Below are 22,124 nucleotides of genomic sequence, written 5' to 3'. Positions count from 1 at the left end.
GGGAGGGGAAGAGGGGAAGATAAAAAAAAAAAATCACTCCACATCCAGAGAAATGTGGAGAAAATAAAGGAAATTAAAAAACCTCATTAGAAGAGTCTGTAAAAAAAAAATCACCTGGAGGGGAATAATCCAATTACAGTAATTTCAAACGGTCAGGGTAACAGTGACTACTAGACTCGATGGGACTTTTTGCCTTCAAAAAAAACTCAAGTTGAGGATCAAAAACACAAAATTATTACCCTCAAATTTAACACAACATTTACAGGAAAAAGGTTTGTCCCCCAAGACTATCACTTGTGAGTGCAAAGCTAAAAATGCAGTGCGCCTCACTTGTGTGATCTAGAGAAATCAGGAAATATAAAAATAAATGGACCCAAAAACACCACATCTCTATAGCGGAAAAACAATCTCAGGACTCAGGTTTTGTCAGGTTCAAAGGCAAAAGTGACTATAAGCGTTGTTCACGTTAAGAACCTCCTGGTGAGAGTTTTCCAGAAAGTTAGTTAACTCTAGACTGCCACTAAAACCATCTCCAGGCTGATTCCCAGTTCTTATACATAATATGCTCTTGAGATAGTGTAGCATGATATAAGTTTAATTGTGAGAGAGTTATTAATTTTGCTGGATCAGATCTAAATCATATAAAATATACAGCTTCAAAGATAAATGCCCAGTTCAGAAACTTTAAAAGCAGGGGCTCTTTCTTTAGGAGAGTTCTTCCTGGCTGTTCCTATCCTAGTCGCTGCTAGAATCTCCTGGAATCCTGACTTCTCAAGCTGGACATCACATCCACCTGAAAGAAACTGCTTCAAGCCAAACTTGCCAGGGTTGCGGTTAAGCCGCCCAATTGGGCGGCTTTTCGGAAACGGCAGTGGGGAATTTTCTAATCGCGTGGGTTGCGGGGATTTGGGCGGGTATTCGAGCAGCCGCGGTGCGGGATTGGGTGGGTTTTCGCAGCCGCCAATTGGCCGGTTTTCCCGTTGCCGGGGCTTCTATTGGTCCAATAGAAGCCTTTCAGGGGCGGAGTTCGGTGACGCAGGGGACGGGGGTTGACTGCGGGCGGTTTTATGGCTGGGAAAATTTTTCCCAGCTGGCAACACTGCTTCAAGCTCATCAGACAGCAAATCTACAAAGAAACTTCCTGTTCCAGCAAGGATCTCCTGCATCACTCTCCATAGCAGCCTCCAATGTGAGTTATCCAGCTTCATTTACAATCAAACCTGTTATTTTGTAGCATACTTCCATTGGTAAAAGATCCTCTCTAAAATTGCCTCTCTATTGTAAACTTGTTACCTTGCCTGTATTAGAAATAAACATTTTCTTTTTAAAGTTAACTATCTGGCCTTTATAGTGGGAAAAGCACATGTCCTCACATGTGCAAGCTCCAAATGCTTTAAGCACATGTTCCTAAATGTACAATGCAGGTTAATGTAATTAATTCAAATTTAGTGTATTTACTTCCCCTTTTCCTTACATATGCTTATCTTATTACCTTATAGGTAATTGGGGAATAAAACAGAATCAAAATATATCTTAAAACTTAGAAATACAGCACATGTTGAGACCACATGCTCTGAGCAATCCCCTCTATTCTTAATCATTTTGGAACTGTAACATTTCAAGGCATAGTTTCTTGAGAGATCTACAGGACCGCTCAAAAATCTCTTAGCCATCTCAACAGGTGACAAAAGAGATTTAAGAAAATCTACAAATCTTACATTCAAGCGCCTGTAATTTATAATAAATCACAAGTTTATCTTTAACTAAAGCCTGTTGAATGGTTCTCCAACTCACCGGTCATAGTCCCCCAGGGAATTAGCCACACTACTCACTCTTTCCTTGGCCTCCAACACCTGGGACTGAAGCAAATCAAACTTCTCAGAAAAAGCATCAGTACGTACAGACAAAGAACTTCCCATTCTGCCAAAAGCCCCCAAAACCTCTCTCAATCCATCAGCCTTTACTCCAAATGCCTGGAACTCAATAGGCTGTTGACCAGTTGCCTCCAGACGCCTTCTTGTCCCAGAGAGCACTCTCCATCCGGAGCAGTCAAGAGACCAAGCTTCACTGGACAAACCTTCGGAAGCTGTATTATTTACAGCAGTCGCCCTGCTGCTCTTCGAGGTGAAGACGCCATCCAACACCAAACCAGCAACTCCTGTCGCAGCTTCACTTCCGGGTATCGGAGGTATGCTGCACGCTTTAGGGCTTCAGCAAGCACAAGCTCTCCGTTGCAGCATGCTTGATCCGAAGCTAGCTCCAGCACGGGAATCACATACTGGTCCAAAGTCTGTTGATGAGGAGGGCTCCGGAACCATCCTCAGCAGGAAAGGTATGTGCCTTGCCCTTTCGCTTCCCCATCAGGGCTGGTGCCTCGTACAGCAGAATGAACCAGACGGTGCTCACACCACTGCGAGCTCTCCTGTCGCTATTTTGCTCCTCACCGCACATAACTTCTAATGCGCACAGTCAAAAAAGAGGTATGTGCACTGCATTATAGAATACGCCTAGAAAGTTGTGCAGGTAAATTCTAATTAAAGCCAATTAGTGCTGCTAATTGGTTAAGCACCAATTATTGACACCGATAATTAAGTTGTGCACGCAATTTGGCCAAGCGTCCAAATTAGTGCACACAATTTAAGGCACCATATATAGAATTTGAGAGTCTAAGCACAGTATGATATATATGCACTTGGAGCATTTAGAATAAGGAGTGGAGGAGTAGCGGACTTTGATCCTGGGGAACTGAGTTCAATTCCCACTGCAGCTCCTTGTGACCCTGGGCAAGTCACTTAACCCTCCATTGCCCCTGGTACAAAAAATAAGTACCTGAATATATGTAAATCACTTTGAATGTAGTTGCAAAAACCTCAGAAAGGCGGTATATCAACTCCCATTTCCCTTCTATGAAGAGATATATGTACATATTGAGTTCATTTTTGTTATACAATATGTATGAGTTTTTATAATTGTGTATGTGATTATGTGATCTGCCTAGAAATTTTGGCAATAGAGCGGAATATAAAGTTTTAATAAATAAATAAAAATCCCTTATCTAGGACATTTGTGCTTCATGCTGATCCCTTTTACTGGGAGAAAGTATTTCGACACATATGACAGGTAGATGAAAGAGGCAGGAAGGTTTGCCTTCTACCAAGTAACTACCATTTCAGGGGATGGACTCTATGAAGGTAACTCAGAATTTACACCAGTGCCTTGGATTGAGTGAGGACAGGAAATCAATCGAGCAGATGTTTCTGGTTTCCTGCTGGATCTCCTCTGGGTCTACATGGATCAGCTAGCTGCAGTCTGGTTCAAAACTTTACTATTTGTTGAAAGCTATTTTTTTCCACTTAGTCTGCAACGTCCTTCGTGGGTGCTAACCTCTGCCTGCTTATCCTGTAATGCAGCACAAACACAGCAATTTTAACTATAATTTTATAATGTTTAAGTTGTGTCACTGAGTATCTTGAGTGTATTCTCTTTCCTATCATATATTAGAGTTCCTTTCCCCTTGTTGCGTTATTATTCTAAACTGTGAACCACTTTGACAACCTCAAAGAAAAGGCGGTGTATGAAACATCAATTAAACCTGGGAGCGAAATAACAGCTGACTGACTTCAAAGAATCTTGAAAGATGTCTCTTGTCAACATACTTATTCAAGAGTTGGAATATATATTTCTGTTATATAAATACATAGTCCCGTGGTGAGCTTTTAGAACTAAAATGGCAACACATGGAAGCTGTCCATAATGTGCAGGCATCCAGGGCTACTTTAGGACACATGCTTTGGGGTGTCCTAATGTTTGGTGCTTTTGGAAATGGATCAGGATTTCATTTCTCTTAACTGATTACTGGGTCACTGTTTTCCATTCAGACCAGAACTTCTATTTTTCAGGGTGTCCAAGAGGACCTTTTTCTTTCGGAAGGTCAGCAATTATTTCTACGTAAAGCATCGTGTTGGGGAAGAAAGTTATTCGTCTCGATTGGAGAGAAAAAAAAATGCCCCACAGTTTAAACCAATAGTGGCATCTTTTGTTTGATATGACTCAGCTGGTCATGGGGACAGCTCAGGATGGCAGATGTTTCAAGTTATTTGGGAGCCACTTTGGTTGGCTCTCCCTCACAAGGAACTTTGCATCCTGTTAAACAAATGACTAACTCCCATTAACTTGGGGATTCCTTTCTATGTATGCATATATTTGCACCTCTTTCACTGATGGGTCCCATGGGGTGGAATCATATATGAAAAGTCTCAAGCTGTTACTTTGTAATTTTTATAACCACAGACAAGGGTCTGATTGGGTGTTGGGTATGGAACAGGCAAAAGTAGAGGCTGATCAAAGACAAATCACCACTGGAGAAATGAATCCCAACAGTCTTTATTTTCATCATAATAAAGACTGTTGGGATTCATATCTCCAGTGGTGATTCGTCTTTGATCAGCCTCTACTGTTTCGTCGTCTTTGATCAGCCTCTACTGTTTCGTCGTCTTTGATCAGCCTCTACTTTTGCCTGTACTGTTTCGTCATTGTAGAGGATTGTTCCTGTTCTGTATTTTGGGTGTTTGGTATGGACATGTTTTTGTTATATATTACCTTTTGTTGGTATGCAGAGTTCTGGAAGATAAGACTACACTGTTCCTTGTGATGTTATTTTATGCAACCTTTCTGAATTGTTGATTAACTACACCTAATAAAGATGATTGGGGGGGGGGGGGGTGGAGAATGTGACATATCGGATGTCGATAGAAACATTGTATACAACAACAATCTGGAATAATCATTATTTGCTCAACTTAGGAAGAATATAGATAAAAATGGGAAACCTCACTGATTACATTAACACCAATGTGTTACATACAAGCTTTGCTAAATATAATACAATAATGAACAGTAGAGTAAAAGACAAAATGTGAAAAAAAAAGAAATGTGTCAAAACGCTATTTACAGCATAAAAAAAAAAAGTCACCAAGTTCCAAGTTAAATATAAAAATGGTTAACTCTGCAGTGCTCATGCCATATTGTGCTTGAATTGCCTGCATTTCTTTACAGAAATAAGAGCCATACGGAATTATTACCAAGCGTCCTGGTTTCGGTAGGGCTCTAAATTATCATTCAGAGGCTGAAGGGGATAACTAAAACCACTTCCAGCAACCAGACTCCTGGGAATACCACCTCCACTCAGGACCATCTCATCATCCCATTTGTTTCAGAGCCTCGAGAACCCCAACTCTAGCACAGCCTGGTCTCTCTTCAACACCTACTTGAAGCTATACAATTCCCTTTTTAAAAGAGTTACATTGAGAGTACTCAGATATTTTCACAAGGAAGAATATGTAACAGAAGGAGAAAAGATACTTTGTAAATAGTGTTATTTACTCCTCTGACTAAGCCTTTGGCTTGGAAGACGGACTGCAGCTCTCCGACTTACTGTGTGAGGAGAGCAGCATGTGTGTTAATTGCCTCCAGGCTCCTGGTCCCAAACCAATAAATTACTGTTTATGTACAGGAATGCTCTGATCCCAGTCACATACAAGTAGCTGCCTAGACAAACTATGATTTTTTTCATTTAACTTGTTTCTATGCAATTTAAAGTTATCAACCAGAAATAACTTATGCTAGAACAGCATACATAAAAGTACCAAAAAAAAAAAAAAAAAAAAAAAAAAAAAAAAAAAGACTCTTCCAGCCAGACGAATGCTATATGAATCTTTATTGGGCACCTCTCATTCATGAGAGCCGACATGAGCGTGTTTCGACAGGAAACACCCATCTGACTCAGGGATCACTCACAAGGAGGATAACATAATTGGGTGCAAAATCAATTCCATAGAACACTGGACTGTTCATCTTTGCAGTGTTTAGCAAAGACGTCATCAGAACCACCAGATTCGCTACACCATATATCTCCTACAATTGAAACACTAGCATGTAAAATCACTGACACTCGTAGGTCAACTACGCATCACATTATTCTACCGACCCCTGGGTAGCTGGACAAATGCCCAAGATGATTTCATGAACTTTGTATCAAAACACCTGACCAAACCAACAAAATGTCCTAATTGGTGATATCTAAACCTAGACAAACAGAATGACAACACAAACTCTAATAAACTTCACATCACACAAAAGGCCACCTACTAGATAAGACTTGCCCACAGGCTACCAACAAAAACAATCACATAATAGAAAACCACAAATGGGAAGATATACCATGGTCAGATCACAGCAAGCTAACTTTTCCATTGCAATGGAAAGTGAACGGAAAGAAGAGAAAACCAAGATCATCACACACAGTCATGACCAGAAGAAAGGTGGACAACCACACCTTCTGGGGAACAGTGGAAAACAAACAAAAACCTAGAACCGAATGACTTCCATTTCATGAGGAACTGGGATGAAACATACAAACACTGGACAAAACAGCACCACTCAAAACTAAAACAAGAAATAAAAAAACAACCGAGACCCTGGTTCAACAATGAGCTACTACAAATGAAAAAACTATGCAGAAGACTAGAAAAAACATGGGCCAAAACCAAAACAGAAAAGCTGTAAAAACATACAAACACAACCTAAAAAAAGTGGAACACTACAACACATACACAAACTGAGAACAGATTAATGCAAAAAAAAAAATATATATATATATATATTCAAACTCACAAACAACCTTATGAAAATACAGGATATTTCAAACAAATAGCAGCAAAGACAAGATGCAACCTCACAACAATGCAAACGTCCATCAATGACTTCTTACAAGACTGCGAAACCAACCACTCCCATGCCATCACTGACAGAATCTGGACCGCGTTCAAACCTCCCAAAATGAGCACAGTAAAGGCACTACTGACAAAATATGCACGTGTGAACTGGATGTTGGACAAATGCCTAAACTACATGATGAAAAACCCATCAGAATAGTTCATCAAATGCACCACCAAGCATATCACATATATGCTAACAAAAGAGCAATTCCCTAAAGATAAAAGGCAAAATCATACTCACCCCAATCCCTAAGAACACAACCAACAAGATCAGTGATCTCGCAAACCACAGACTAGTGGCCTCAATACCATTACTGACCAAAACGATAGAGGGATTAGTAACGCAACAACTAATGGAATACCTAACAAAATTCTCAATTCCCAATCAGGTTTCAGACCACAACACAGCACTGAAAGGGTCCTAGCCACTCTGATAATGAAGTTCAGAAGCTTAATAAGCCAAGGTCAGAACATACCATTAATGCAATTTGACATGTCAAGCGCGTTCAACCTAGTAGACCATGCAACACTGACGACCATGCTCGACTACATGGGAGTCAGTGATACAGTGGCCGCATGGTTTAACGGCTTCCTAAAGAACAGATCCTACATTGCTAAGATGTCCAACCAGCTATCAACATCCCGGATCTCCGAGTGTGGAGTACCACAGGGCTCTCCAATATCATCAACACTGTTCAAAGTACTGATGGCTCCGCTCAGAAAAAAACCTGGAGAATATGGGCTTCAACCCATTCATCTGTGCAGATGTCACTATTTACACACCTTTCAACAAGAATATCACAGAAATCTCTCACTGGCTCCCTGTCCGCTTCCTCGTACAGTTCAAACTTCTCTTACTGACCTTTAAATGCATCCATTCTGCAGCCCCCCATTACCTCTCCTCTCTTCCTACATTCCTCCCCATAAACTCTGCTCGCTGGACAAATCTCTCGTCGTCCCCCTTCTCCTCCATTGCTAATTCCAGGCTACGTTCCTTTCCGTTGAAGCACCTTATGCCTAGAATGGACTTCCTGAGCCTGTACACCCAGCTCCATCTCTACCTGTTTTCAAATCTATGCTGAAAACCCACCTTTTCACCACTGCTTTTGGCTCCTAACCACTACTCAATTCCCCTATCCTTGTTCCTTCTCACCCAGTACTTTCCTCGCTCTTAATTGTCTTGTCTGCATTTTTAGATTGTAAGCTCTATCGAGCAGGGACTGTCTCTCTGTGTCAGGTGTTCAGCGCTGTGTACGTCTGGTAGCACTATACAAATGTTAATAAATAATGGAGTCAAAACAGGATCGGACTCATGGAAAACTGGGCAGAAACCTTCAAACTCAAATGAAAGAGACAAAACCAAATTCCTGGTTCTTTCAAGCCCGCACAACCCTGCAGCCTACCAAAACTTCATAAATCAAACCACCAAACTTATCAAATTGAAACACAGCTAAATATCAAGAGTAACTACAAAATGCTTTAGAACACTATGGAAATTCAGAAGGATCAGATACTATTTTCCAAGACAATCATTCAGGTTAGTAGTGCAATTGACGATTCTATCACAACTAGATTACTGCAATGCAGTATATGTTGGGCGCACTGAAATCACTACAAACCGTCCAAAACACGGCAGCAAGGCTAATTTTCAAGAAGTCAAAATACGAAACAGCCACACTACTCGAAACATTACACTGGCTGCCAATCAAGGCAAGACTGTCCTTTAAAGTGAGCACTATCATCTACAAAACATTATTCGGTCTGTTACCAGAGCACATGCTAGACTTGATCACCAAGAAACGCAAATCTAGAAACCAGAAACTACCTACTTCACCTACCAAACTTGCAGAAAGAACCTACAAATCTATTTACATGGCCGGACTCAACTACCTGGGTTTCAAATGGTGGTACTCAATACCAAAGATCAAAAGCAGCATCACAAACTACCTTCAATTCAGAAAAGAACTGAAAACAAAACTCTACAACAAATAATTTAGCCATCGATGTCTATTCTGATCACAAATCACAAACCTTCATGTAAATCCCAACCAAAATATAAACTGCACTTATTAAACTATCACAAGTCACAACTAAACTGTAAATGTAAACAAATACTGAAACTGCTAACCAGAATGTAATTTGTAAGCCACTTTAAACCGAAACATGTTTTTGGAAAACAGTGGGATACAAGAATGCATAAATAAATAAAAAATAAATAAAATAAATAAAAAACAAAAATAAACTAAAATAAAAGAGTGGTAAAATGGTCTTAGCACATGGGAAAAACCTGTGCAAGGGTGAGTTAAGGACACTGCTCAAATTCTAGGTCTAGCCAAATTAGGGTGTGATCTGATATCTCCAGGGACCCTATAGTGGCACAAAGTGCTCTAAAAAAAACAAACCCGAGATAAAAGAATATAGTCTGAGACCAGGATTGGTGGCTCTTAATCTCTCGATGTGGTGCAAGAGGTGCCAAGAATCCACAAGGTCTAGTGTCTTACACACTAAGGGTAAGCCCCTACCACCCCCTGTCACCGAACAGGCCTGAGGTGATCTATCTAGGTCCGGGTCCGATACTTGGTTAAAGTCCCCCGCCCATACCCAGGGGACATCAGAATGTTGGAGCCCTGGCGATGTTAAGGATTGAAAAAATTGAGAATTATAGGCGTTTGGGCCATACACCGCACAGAGATAAAAATACTGGCCATGGTAGCAGAGATGAATCAATACCACCTGCCCCTCAGAATCTTTATATACTAGCCGTGAGTGGTATGGGAGGCCTTTTTTAAAATAAAATCACCCCACTTTTTCTATTACCGGAAGAGGAGTAGTAACAAACCCCCACCCACTGTTGACAATTTCTCATGCTACTACTACTAAACATTTCTAGAGCGCTACTAGGGTTGCGCAACGCTGTACAAATTAATAACTAAGCATGGTCCCTGCTCAGAAGAGCTTACAATCTAAAAGACGAAATGTCAAGTTGGGGTAGTCTAGATTTCCTGAGTAGAGGTGTTGTGATTAGGTGCCGAAAGCGACATTGAAGAGGTGGGCTATGAGCAATGATTTGAAGATGGGTAGGGAGGGGGCCTGGCATATGGGCTCAGGGAGTTTGTTCCAAGCATGGGGTGAAGTGAGGCAGAAAGGGCGGAGCCTAGAGTTGGCAGTGGTGGAGAAGGGTACTGAAAGGAGGGATTTGTCTTGAGAGCGGAGGTTATGGGTAGGGACGTAAGGGGAAATGAGGGTAGAGAGGTAAGGAGGGGCTGCAGATCGAGTGCATTTGTAGGTTAGTAGGAGAAGCTAGAACTGTATGCGGTATCTGATCGGAAGCCAGTGAAGTGACTTGAGGAGAGGGGTGATACAAGTATATCAGTCAAGGCGGAAGATAAGACGTGCGGCAGAGTTCTGGATGGACTGAAGGGGGGATAGGTGGCTAAGTGGGAGGCCGGTGAGAAGTAGGTTGCAGTAGTCAAGGCGAGAGGTAATGAGAGAGTGGATGAGAGTTTGGGTGGTGTGCTCAGAGAGGAAGGGGCGAATTTTGCTAATGTTGTAGAGGAAGAAGCGACAGGTCTTGGCTATCTGCTGGATATGCGCAGAGAAGGAGAGGGAGGAGTCGAAGACGACACCGAGGTTGGGGGCAGATGAGACGGGGATGATGAGGGTGTTATCAACTGAGATAGAGAGTGAAGGGAGAGAAGTGGGTTTGGGTGGGAAAACAATAAGTTCAGTCTTGGCCATGTTCAGTTTCAGGTGGCGGTTGGACATCCAGGCAGCAATCTCAGATAAGCAGGCCGATACTTTGGCCTGGGTTTCCGCAGTGATGTCTGGTGTGGAGAGATACAGCTGGGTGTCATCAGCATAAAGATGATATCAGGGAGCCTAAGGAAGAGGTGTAGATTGAAAAGAGGAGGGGCCCAAGGACAGATCCCTGAGGAACCAGAGAGCGGGATAGGGGAGGAGAACGAACCATGAGAGTGTACTCTGAAGGTACGATGGGAGAGATAAGAGGAGAACCAGGAGAGGACAGAGCCCTGGAACCCAAAGGAGGACAGTGTGTCAAGAAGTAGGTTGTGATTGACAGTGTCAAAAGCGGCAGATAGGTCGAGGAGGATGAGGATGGAGTAGTGACCTTTGGATTTGGCGAGGAACAGGTCATTGCAGACTTTAGATAGTGCCGTTTGTCGAGTGTAAGGGGCGAAAGCCGGATTGAAGCAGGCGAGGATGGCATGAGAGGAGAGAAAATCAAAACAGCGGCTGTGAACGGCGCGTTCAAGTATCTACATGCTCATGCTCTACATTAAGACAGTTTAGTCTCCTGTAAGCAGGCAATGGTGGCCTTATGGTGTTTAAGCTAAGATTTTGGAGCTCTTCAATGGGGATGAGATTCCGGAAACGTTCCAAGAAATAAGACAGAGTTGCAAACTACCCACCTAGAGCGCCACAGGAAAAACAGAAATTCAAGACTCCATCATATTCAAGCACATGGCTCTCTGGGGGCCAACCTCCCCCCAGAGGATCCTATAACCACCCATCAGAGCGCAGGATGACTTGTTCAACACTGTCCGCCACTGCAATCAATAACAAGTCAACGTATATCATCTTTGTGTCAATAGTTGTAACTTCCACCAAAGTCCAACCTGCAATCCACTTAAGAAAAAGAAATAAAGCAAGGGGCCTTTACGGAGATGTTTAGCCAGAATAGGCCCAGCCAAGCTGTCATGTGGCATCCAGTGCTTGTATCCAGGTCAGAGCCTCCTCAAGGGTAGTGAAAGATTGCCAATGGTTGTCATGTTGGATTCGTAGGGTGGCTGGGTACTGAAGAGAGAATCGAAGATGTTTCGTTACTAATTGGGCACAAACCAGCATAAAACCCCATCTCTTGTAGGAGAGGGTTGCCGAATAATCCTGAAAAATTTGAATCAGTCTGTCCTCAAACTGCACACCATCTGTTTTGCTTTTGTAGAGGCGAAGGATCTGAGCTTTCTGCGAGTAGCAGTGAAATTTCGCTATCACAATTCTGGGCCTGTCAGCAGTTGTGCACAGGGGGCCCATGTGATGGGACTCTGTTCAGGTGAATTACGCCCTGGGCCACCACAGAAGGAAAGTGCGCCAAAAGCCAAGTCTCCAGCATTGATGGATTCCGGGAAGCCCACAAATCGAAGGTCCTCCCGGCAAGCTCTGTTTTCCAAATCCTCTAATTTCTGTTGAGCACACGTGAGGGCTTCCAAGGGCTCCAAGCTTTCGCTATGGGATTGGAGTAAGTTTTCCACGTCAGAAACTCGGCATTCCAGTTCTGCACGCCAGCTCTGAGGTAGTTTGTGCAATCCCAGCAATCTGTTCCGATAGCTGCACAAATTTGGGATCCAATGCCTTGACCACCACCTCTGAATTTGGGGATAAAATCCAAGGGAGTTTGTGATGGTGGTGGCGAAGTCGCCATTTTGTCCTTTCCTGGCCGAGCATGACCTTGGCCCCGTCGTGGCGGTTTGGCAGACATCTGGTCCACTGGTTTGCTTAAAAATCTGTCCATGAACTTGTTAATAGTCGAGGGAAATCATCTACCAATAAATTTTATGCTGTTAGAGTGAATTGAGAGGATGAAGGGAGAGAATCCCCGAGCAGCAAGCTGAAGGTGCGTCCGCCTGACTCCCTGTTTTCTATCTTTTAACCAGTTGTTAATCCACAATAGGACATTACCTTCTATCCAATGACTTTCTAATTTCCTCAGGAGTTTTTCATGAGGCACTTTGTCAAATGCCTTTTGAAAATCCAGATGCACAATATCAACTGGCTCACCTATATCCACATGTTTTATTCACCCTTCAAAGAAATGTAATAGATTGGTGAGGCAAGATTTCCCTTGACTAAATCCATGTTGGCTTTATTAATCCATTCTTATGTATATGCGCTGCAATTTTTGTTCTTTATAATAGTCTTTACCAATTTGCTCAGCATCAACATCAGGATCACCGGTCTATAATTTCCTGGATTATCATTTTTAAATAGGGTTATTTAAAAATTTGACATTACATTGGTCACTCCCCAATCTTCCATTACCATGCTTGATTTTAAAGACAAATTACATATTACTAATAGCTCTACAACTTCATTTTTAAAAATTCTATCAGTACTCTGGGATGTATACCATCTGGTCCAGGCGATTTACTACTCTTCAATTTGTCAAATTGCCCCATTACATCTTCCAGGTTACTGCTGTAACCCTGGTCCCGCTCACACTGTCCTAGATGCCAGCTAAGCTGTTTGGGTTAGGCACCCAGATCAGAATTTACAAAAGTGTTGAGCAAGTCATAGGTCGGGGTCAGGCTAAATCCAGTAGGCCAGGGGGGTTTTGCCACCACTGCTCCACAAATGTTTACTTCTACACCAGATTTTATTTAAAAAAAAATTCAACTTTTAGTAACAGAAAGAAAAACCTCTTGAACACAATTCTTGTAATTTGTAGGCTAAGAAACACATCCACATTCGTTAACAGCTGAACATTCTTCCTCCCATCCACAGCTATTCCTCCCAATCCGTATGGGCTCAATTCCATCCTGCTGGAGAGAATAACCCGGGGCTGCTTTCACCATCTCTCAATACTGTCCCACTGGGTTCTTTCCTAGCTGCCGGACTCAATCATGGCCTGGACCCTCCTCATCCTTCTGCCTCCTTGAGGTGCGATACTGCTCACCCACCTCAGTCTCCATCAGGTTGCCCACGTGCTTCACTCTCGGGGTCTCCAATCCCTTTGCCTTAATCTGCATTAGCTACTGAGCAGAGACAATCCACTTTTTCCCTGCAGCTCCTGCTTCTTATGCCTTAACTTCCTGGGTCTCGGGGGGGGGGGGGGGGCAACCAAGGACCACACACTAATTCAAATGCTTTCATCCCATTCAAATCCCACCCTCATGCATAAGAACACTCAATCATATTCTCATAACATCCGCAACTGAATCAGTCTCCCAACTTTACCCACCTTAGGCAACTCTACTAACTCCCATCACCATAGTAACCCCCAGGAGATTCTCCCACCCCAGCTCTGCAGCTGATATCTCCCAGGTGAGGTTACACTACGGTAGGCAAATGCATGTAAAGCAGTTCATTAATATATAAATACCATAATGTTACTTCCAGTGTGTACTAGGTGCACACCACGTTATGGCACAGAAATCACAGTAAAATAACCCTAGCTTTTATGTGGGTTATAGAAAAAAAAAAAACGAAGGCAGATAAAAGACCATACGGCCTATCCAGTTTGCCCATCCACGCCATATACTGTCCCTTCCTCTCCGTTAGAGATCCTATGTACTTGTCCCAAGCTTTCTTTACCGTTAGTAGGCCAGTTTTTAGCTGGGGTTACTTTATTGCCCGGAAGATTGGGCTGCAAAGCTGTGGCCCAACGCGCCAGGATCCATTCTGAAAAAGGCCATGGAGCTCCTTCAAACCCTCTCTCCCTAGATAGGCCCCAAATCCCAGCTGCCCCACGTTCAGAGCCCCTGTAGAAGCTAGCAAACACATCCACATTTGTTAACAGCTGAACATTCTTCCCCCTCCACCCTAGAAGGCCTCCCCCCTGAGCAAGGGCCTGAGGCCCCTTCAGTGGTTGCTGGGCAGGCATGATCATAAGTACATAAGTATTTACCTACTGGGACAGACCAAAGGGCCATCAAGCCCAGTATCCTGCTTCCAACAGTGGCCAATCCAGGTTACAAGTACCTGGCAAGATCCCAAAACAGTACAATACATTTTATGCTGCTTATCCTACAAATAAGCAGTGGAGTTTCCCCAAGTCCATTTTTATAATGGTTTATGGACTTCTCTTTTAGGAAGCTATCCAAACTTTTTTTTAAGCCCCACTAAGCTAACTGCTTTTACCACATTCTCTGGTAACGAATTCTAGAGTTTAATTACATGTTGAGTGAAGAAATATTTTCTCCGATTTGTTTTAAATTTACTACTTTGTAGCTTCATTGCATGCCCCCTAGTCCTAGTATTTTTGGAAAGAGTAAACAAGCGATTCACATCTACCCGTTCCACTCCACTCATTAATTTTATATACCTCTATCATATCTCCCAGCCGTCTATTCTCCAAGCTGAAACGCCCTAGCCATTTCAGCCTTTCCTCATGCGGAAGTCGTCCCATCCCCTTTATCATTTTCATCGCCCTTCTCTGTACCTTTTCTAATGCCACTATCTTTTTTGAGATGCAGCGACTAGAACTGCACATCATTTACTCCTGCTCAGCTAATACTGCATCCAAAATGGCACCCCTAAAAGGTAGTCTCATGCTACTACCACTAACAATGGTAGCACAAGGCTATTGTTAGGGGTGCCAATTTGGGTTTGGCTCCAGCCTGCCAGGAGCTAAGGGGATCCCCCCCCCCCCCCTGCTTAGCAACTACTGGACCACCAGGTAAGGGCCATTGCCAGAGGTTGTGGTAACAGCAGTTGGTGTATCTGGGTTTTAAAAAGGTTTGGACAAGTTCCTGGAGGAAAAGTCCATAGTCTGCTATTGCAACAGGCATAGGGGAAGCCACTGCTTGTCCTGGGATTAATAGCATGGAATGTTGCTACTATTTGGGTTTCTGCCAGGTACTTGTGACCTGGATTGACCACTGTTGGAAGCAGGATACTGGGCTAGATGAACCATTGGTCTGACTCAGTATGGCTATTATGTCCTTATTCGTGTACCTTGCACCTGGCCAAATTACTGAAAATTGGCTCCTTTAACAGTTGGGTGGACTCATTCTAACTGAATAATAAGTTTCCTCATAGCTTTTAATAGAAGAATGTACTATGGCTAGCAGATGGTGCTATTTGCTGCAGTAGCACCTCACGTAACCCAGAGCTCAATTGGATGCATTCCAGACATGACTCTTTATTGTAGGAACGTAACTGTAAATGAAGCCTGCAATCACTGCCAGATATAAGAGGCTATGAGGCGTATTTTCAAAGGACTTAGACGATATATCGAAAATGCCCCTTCACTAAAGTCTAAGTCCAGCTTTGGATGTTTTGCTAAAAACATCCAAAATTCAAGTGGGGAATACAGCCATTTTCAAAACAGAAAAATGTCTATTTGTTAGATGTTTTTGTGCTCTGTGCATTTATCTTTTTGGTCCATTTTCAAAAAAAAAAAAAAAAATCCAAATGGAAAAATGCACAAAATCATGCCATTGGATGTAGGAGGAGCCAGCATTCTTAGTAGACTGGCCACACTGACATCCCAGGAGAGCAACGAGGCACCCTAGGGGGCACTGCAGTGGACTTCAAATAAAATGCTCCCAGGTACATATCTCACCGCTGCTCCCTTATCTTTTCTGCTGAACCCCCCCCCCCCAAACCCACTATCCCCAACTGTACACCACTACAATAGCCCAAAGGGGGCACAAGTGATTTCTGGTGAGTTTTGGAGGGCTCACAGTTTCCACCACAAGTGTAACAGGTAGGGGAAGGTATGGACCTGTGTCCACCAGTCTGCAGTGCATTGCACCCACCACTACTCCAGGGACCTGCATGCTACACATCTGAGGCTGGCATAGAAGCTGGTAAGTAATGTTTTTAATTACATTTTTTTGGGGGGGGGGGTAGGAGGGGGTTAGTGACCACTAGGGGAGTAAGGGGAGGTCATCTGGTCATTTAGGGCACCTTTTTGTGACTTATTCGTTATAAAAAAAAAAAAAAAAAAAAAAAACCAGGTTTAGCTCAAAACATCTTAGTCCTGGACAGTTTTGTTTCGCTCATTATGGCTGAAAAACATCCAAGTGTTAGGACTAGCAAGATCCCATCCTTAGCACACATCTAACATGCTCCCTTGTGATTTGAATGAACATCTGACTGACTTCACAGGAAAAACATCTAAAAACTGGTTTCGAAAATACCAATTTGGACGTTTTTGTTAGGAGGAAAAAAAAAAAAAAAAAAAAAAAAAGACCATCCAAATGCAGATTTATGCCACTTTTTGGAAGTTTCTCTTTTCAAAATGAGCCCCATAGTCAACTGTGGAAGTGCTTTGAAAATGAGCCCCTATGTGTTTGAAAAGGCCTTTTTAAAATATGTGGTTTATATTGTTGTAGGATGTCAATGCAAACCTAAAGCTTCTTATATGGAACTGCATGCAATAGCATCTAATTCCCTAACGTTTCAGTACAACAACGTTTAAGAGGATTATTTTAAAAACAGGCATTTCCAAACATATAACTTCATATGCTATTTACAAGAGTTTATTTACAGCAATATTCTTTTTTTTTTTTTTTTAAATCTGCAGGTCCAAATGAATTATGATGGCCATTTTGTCAGAAGAGTTAGACGTTATTCCCATTCCCCAGAAAGAAGTGTGATAGAAAAGAAACAAAAAAAAAATTAGTAGTAGTAAAAGTTTGTAATTGATCAGAAGATCTGTTTTAAAATGATGTGAAGGTGACAGATGATAGATAAGAACATAAGTGTTGCCATACTGGGACAGACCAAAGGTCCATCAAGTCCAGCATTCTGTTTTCAACAGTGGCCAATCCAGGTTACAAGTACCTGGCAAGATCCCAAAACAGTACAACACATCTTATGCTGCTTATCCTAGAAATAAGCAATGAATTTTCCCCAAGTCCATCTTAATAATGGCTTATGGACTTTTCTTATAGGAAGTTATCAAAACCTTTTTCAAACCCCGCTAACTTTTCAAAACATTCTGTAGCCAACTAGAAAGCAACCTAATCAAAACTCTTCAGAAACCCACACAAACTATTATCCTACCTATCCCAACATTCCACCTCTACAAACCTACCTCATCAAAACCCTTCAGATAACCACATAAATTATCATCCACCTCCTTCATTACATTCTATAAACTGTGTCCTCTCCATGTCATAACAGTTAAATACTAATGTAACTCAACAAAAATGTAAATTGTAAGCCACTTTGAACCAAAACTTGTTTTAGATAACAGTGGGATACAAGAACGCATAAATAACTAAAATAAATAAACTGCATTGAGCATATTCTCTGGCAATGAATTCCAGAGTTTACACGTTGAGTGAAGAAATATTTTCTCCAAGTTGTTTTAAATTGACTACTTTGTAGCTTCATTGCGTGCCTCCTATTCTTAGTGTTTTTGGAAAAAGTAAACAAGCGAATCGTGTCTACCTGTTCCACGCCACTATTTTATAGACCTCTATCATATCTCCCCTTAGCCGTCTTTTCTTCCAGCTGAAGAGCTGTAGCTGCTTTAGCCTTTCCTCATAGGGAAGTTGTCCCGTCCCCTTTATCATTTTCGTAGCCCTTCTCTGTACCTTTTCTAGATTGTATATGTGTAGCACAATAGATTTTAATGTAATGGTAATGTGTACAATTGCATGTTTTGTCTTATTTTTATGTAGGTTTTATTGTGACCCTCCGCCTCATACAGGGGATAGTGCAGGCTATAAAAATTTTAAATAAATAAGGGGCCATTTTACTAAGCTGCGTTAGGCAGTAACACACATCTAACTCAGCTTAAATTGACATACCATGGGACACGCTCAGGCGTCCTGCAGTAAGGGCTATTTTAGTAAGGGCTAATCCAGTGTTTCTCCAAGTCTGGCCCTGGGGTACCCCTTGCCAGTCAGGTTTTCAGGATATTCACAATGAATATGCATGAAAGATATGCATATAATGGAGGCAGTGTATGCAAATCAAGTTCATGCATATTCATTGTGGATATCCTGAAAGCTTGACTGGCAAGGGGTACTCCAGGACCAGACTTAGGAAAAACTGGGCTAATCCACATACTAAAATATTTTCACATTTATTGGGGGGAGGGTTATTCCTGAGCTAATCAGTTAATGAATCTATATTACTGCATAAAATGGGTGAGGGTAAGTGCTCACACAGTACTTTTTAATAATGGCAACATTAACACATGGCCATTAATACTAAAACCATGGGACAGTAGGCCATATTATAGTTCTAGCATAAATGGCCTTAGTGCATGGGGAAAAACCCATGTAAGGGCATGCTAAGGCCACACCTTAGTAAAAAGGCTCTTAAATAAATTGCTCTCAGGTGAATATTGCAGTTTTTAAACACTTAAGAATGCAGCATGTAGTACACACAGTTCAGCTTTATTTTAAAGCAGAACTAGCAAAAAACAAAACTTTTTCACATAAAATCACTGATGTTTAAAAGGAACAAAATCCAATTTAAACTGCGTTTAAAGTTTTAGACAGCTTCACTTGTATGTAAAATAGAGACAATGCTCTGCTGACACTTATACTTCCATGTAGGAATCAAACATGGATTCAGCAGACAACTCTCAGCGTCAGCATGCACAGGAGGAGCAGGCAGCGAACGCGGCTGCGCCGGAGACCGCACTGAAGGCGGCTTCGACTGGCGGGGGTTGGGGACCCCCGCCAGCCAAACTAGGGGCCCGGATGAAATTTGCGGAGGCCCCCCCCCCCCCCCCCCCCCGTAGCTATGCCCCTGGTTTGTATAAAGGCTGCCTGAAGGGTTGGAGAGTCGGCTTTTCAGGTACCTTTTGATGCTGCTTCAGTTCATTTTGTCCTCTCTGTACCTGCCTGTGTTGCAAGGGGTACACTTTGAAGGGAGCAACTATCAATATTCAAACATGTCTCGGGTTCTGACAGTTTCCCAAAAAAGCTGTTTTTTTTTTTTGTTGTTGTATGCCTGGTTCTCTGGAAATACTGAAAGCCACAAATGTGGGTCAAACTCGTCTGAGAAATTCACAATTTCTTCTTGCTCTGTAATTGCACCTGCAAACACTGATCGCTTTCATATACATCTTTTAAACATCATACCTGGCAACAGATAGCACCAAACACACCTCACCCAAAATCACACATGAAGAGCTCACTGTACACACACTCTTATACACCCCAACCCTCTCCCAACCACCCACAAATACTCAAACCAACAAAGATGCCACATTGGTCCACTACCAGCTGAAAGCCCTGGCTGGATAGTTCCCATTCTCCTGCTGAGAAAATCCGCCTCCATATTCAAGGACCCAGGCGATGTTTTGGATTACATGTACACCAACTAGATCTGTGAATTAGCCATGGCGGTATAGCAAATCTCAATCAAACATATAAATGGCAAGTGACCGACTCACCTGCAAATGCGCAGTAGAGACTTCCCCCTCTGTCCCGCCCCCATGTCAAGACGTGATGATGTCAGAGGGCAGAACAGAGAGGGAAATGGATGCTGCCGTTGCTGCTGGAGCCTGGAGAAGAAGGAAGGAAGAACAACCTCCAACCCCACCCCCGACGTGAGGCGCTCTCATGTCAGTGCAGGGGGCCCGGCACGGAGGGGGGAGGGAACGGCGGCAAGGAGGGTTGCTGGACATGGATGATGGAGGAGGGGGGAGGGCAGGGGAGAGAGGAGGTTTGCTGGACATGGAGGTGAGAATTACAAATCTCGCCTGTTTTAACGGCTAGTAAACTATAAGCTACAGCCACACCTCCACCCCCCATCCTTCCATCAAAACACTGGTTATTTTGTGATTTGCTTTATTTGGATTTTGTAGAGATACCAGTCTTTTGTTGCATCTTATGCTTTACTCCACTTTCTACATCTTTTGATTTTTATAATGGACTATAAATGGTAACTGTAAATTAGGCCTCTCAAGGTAATTGGCAAAAGAAAACTCAAAAGAACACAACTATAACTCTGAGGTGCATTCATATTGTTTGAAAGCGTAAGGGGAAAAGCCTCCGAGTCAAGCCCAACCTCCAACCCAATAATTATAGGTTAATAGCAAGGGTGGAGTTTTTGTGTATGTAAATGTTGGGTAAATTTTTCGTCGTAGGCAAAAAACCCTTTGATATACATAAATGCTATCTCCACAGAGTATATGAGGGATCCAAATAAAACATGAAAGAATCAAATGCAAACTTAGCTTTCAAGTGCAGTAAAATGTGTGAGTCATGTGAGTAACCAGAAGTAATCACTCAGGAACAAACTTCCTTTGGTACTCTTCACTTTAATTGGTGACAGTTAACTCTAAATTAGACACATCCACCTCCTAACCCTACATAAGTATTGCCACACTGGGAAAGACCAAAGGTCCATCACGCCCAGTATCCTGTTTCCAACAGTGGCCAATCCAGGACACAAATACCTACACTCAGAAAACCACCACACACACATTTTTACATCTCCACACATACTGCTGCATACCTCCACTCACCCTTCCAACTCCTCACTTATTCCTGCACACCCATCATACACAAACCCAGCTCACACACAATACACCCGAAACATCCATCACCATCACCACAAACTCTACCCACACTTTGTCAGATCCTGTTGAAAAAAAAAAAAACATTGCCAATGCCATAGCTCTGCATGCTTTCCCTATTTGTTCTTAGAAAATCACCGAGAGCAAATTTAGAAGTTTCTGACTACTAGATCATGCACATAGAAGGTGCAGGTTATGCTGAAAACGTTTTCACCAGAAGGCAGTAAATGTTATCCTGCAAAAAAACTTTAGTTCTCCAGAATGACAGTGCAGTAATGTAGCCACCCGTCACCGCTCCTTGAAATGAAGCCACTCTTGACAGCCCCAGCCCTAATCATGCAATGCAAAGTCATTCTCTTTAAACTACGAACGGGCACCGCACAAGGGAAACTATCCCAACCTATAGAAGACAAGACACACAGCCTCATAGAAGCTCGAGTGAGGAAGTTAGCGATTTCCCGGCACCAGGCAGCCCTGATAGGAAAAACTAGAAATTGGAAGTAAATAACTCGGAGCTGGTCACTGATGGGTCGCAGAATAGCGATCGTGCTACCGAGAGGGAAGAAACAAGTACCGACTTGACCTTAGTCTGAGGACACTGACGGCTCAGCCGCCCGGTGCTCATACTGGGAGCAGGGGGGACCCATCATGGAGAGAGGGCGGTGCTGGAAGAGGAACTGACCTGCTGTCTCGGCTCTTCTCTGCAGTCTCTCCTACCCCGGATCCTCGTGCTCCCTCCCCTGCCTCCCTCTTTAAAGCCAGTGCAATCCCAGCTGCGGACGCGGCAGGTCCCGCCCCCTCGCTGACGTCACAAGGAATGCGGTCAATGGGAGCGGCTCGGATGGAGAAGTCTAAAGGAAACCGCAGCGGGGCGTGGAACCCACCACTCAGTGACGAGCTGGGTGGGCTTGTGGCAAGAAGTGCAGGGCACAGGATCTCCCTGCCGGCAGCTGGCCACTTTATTGCATCAGCCTGTGCTGCTGGCCTTTTAGATCTAGCGGCTGGCTATGAAATTCCCTGGATGTCGCTGATCAGCTGTGAGAGCCTGGGCAGGAGACCTTATCGCCCTTGTACCTGGCTGATGCAGTCACTGGCTGTGAAGGGCAATAAATCAGGCC

The 22,124-nt window shown here is 43.0% G+C and overlaps 1 protein-coding gene across 2 annotated transcripts in view; it reads right to left on the bottom strand.

Annotated features, from left to right (window-relative positions):
* The window catches only part of PHOSPHO1 (phosphoethanolamine/phosphocholine phosphatase 1), a 32,080-nt gene extending 10,325 nt beyond the window's left edge, over positions 1 to 21,755 (bottom strand). Inside the window, exon 1 of one of the 2 annotated variants that reach the window (XM_030221663.1) lies at positions 21,689 to 21,755. The gene's annotated coding sequence lies outside the window, so the exon portion shown is untranslated. Of the gene's footprint in view, positions 1 to 114; positions 137 to 21,688 lie in introns of those variants that run through there. The other variant, XM_030221664.1, reaches the window with a different exon arrangement.
* Between the last annotated feature and the right edge of the window lie 369 nt (positions 21,756 to 22,124).

The sequence above is a fragment of the Microcaecilia unicolor genome, chromosome 12 (assembly GCF_901765095.1).
Source record: "Microcaecilia unicolor chromosome 12, aMicUni1.1, whole genome shotgun sequence".
NCBI lineage: Eukaryota > Metazoa > Chordata > Amphibia > Gymnophiona > Siphonopidae > Microcaecilia > Microcaecilia unicolor.
Note: the sequence above shows the minus strand (reverse complement) of the source record. Positions and strands in the feature narration are given on the sequence as shown.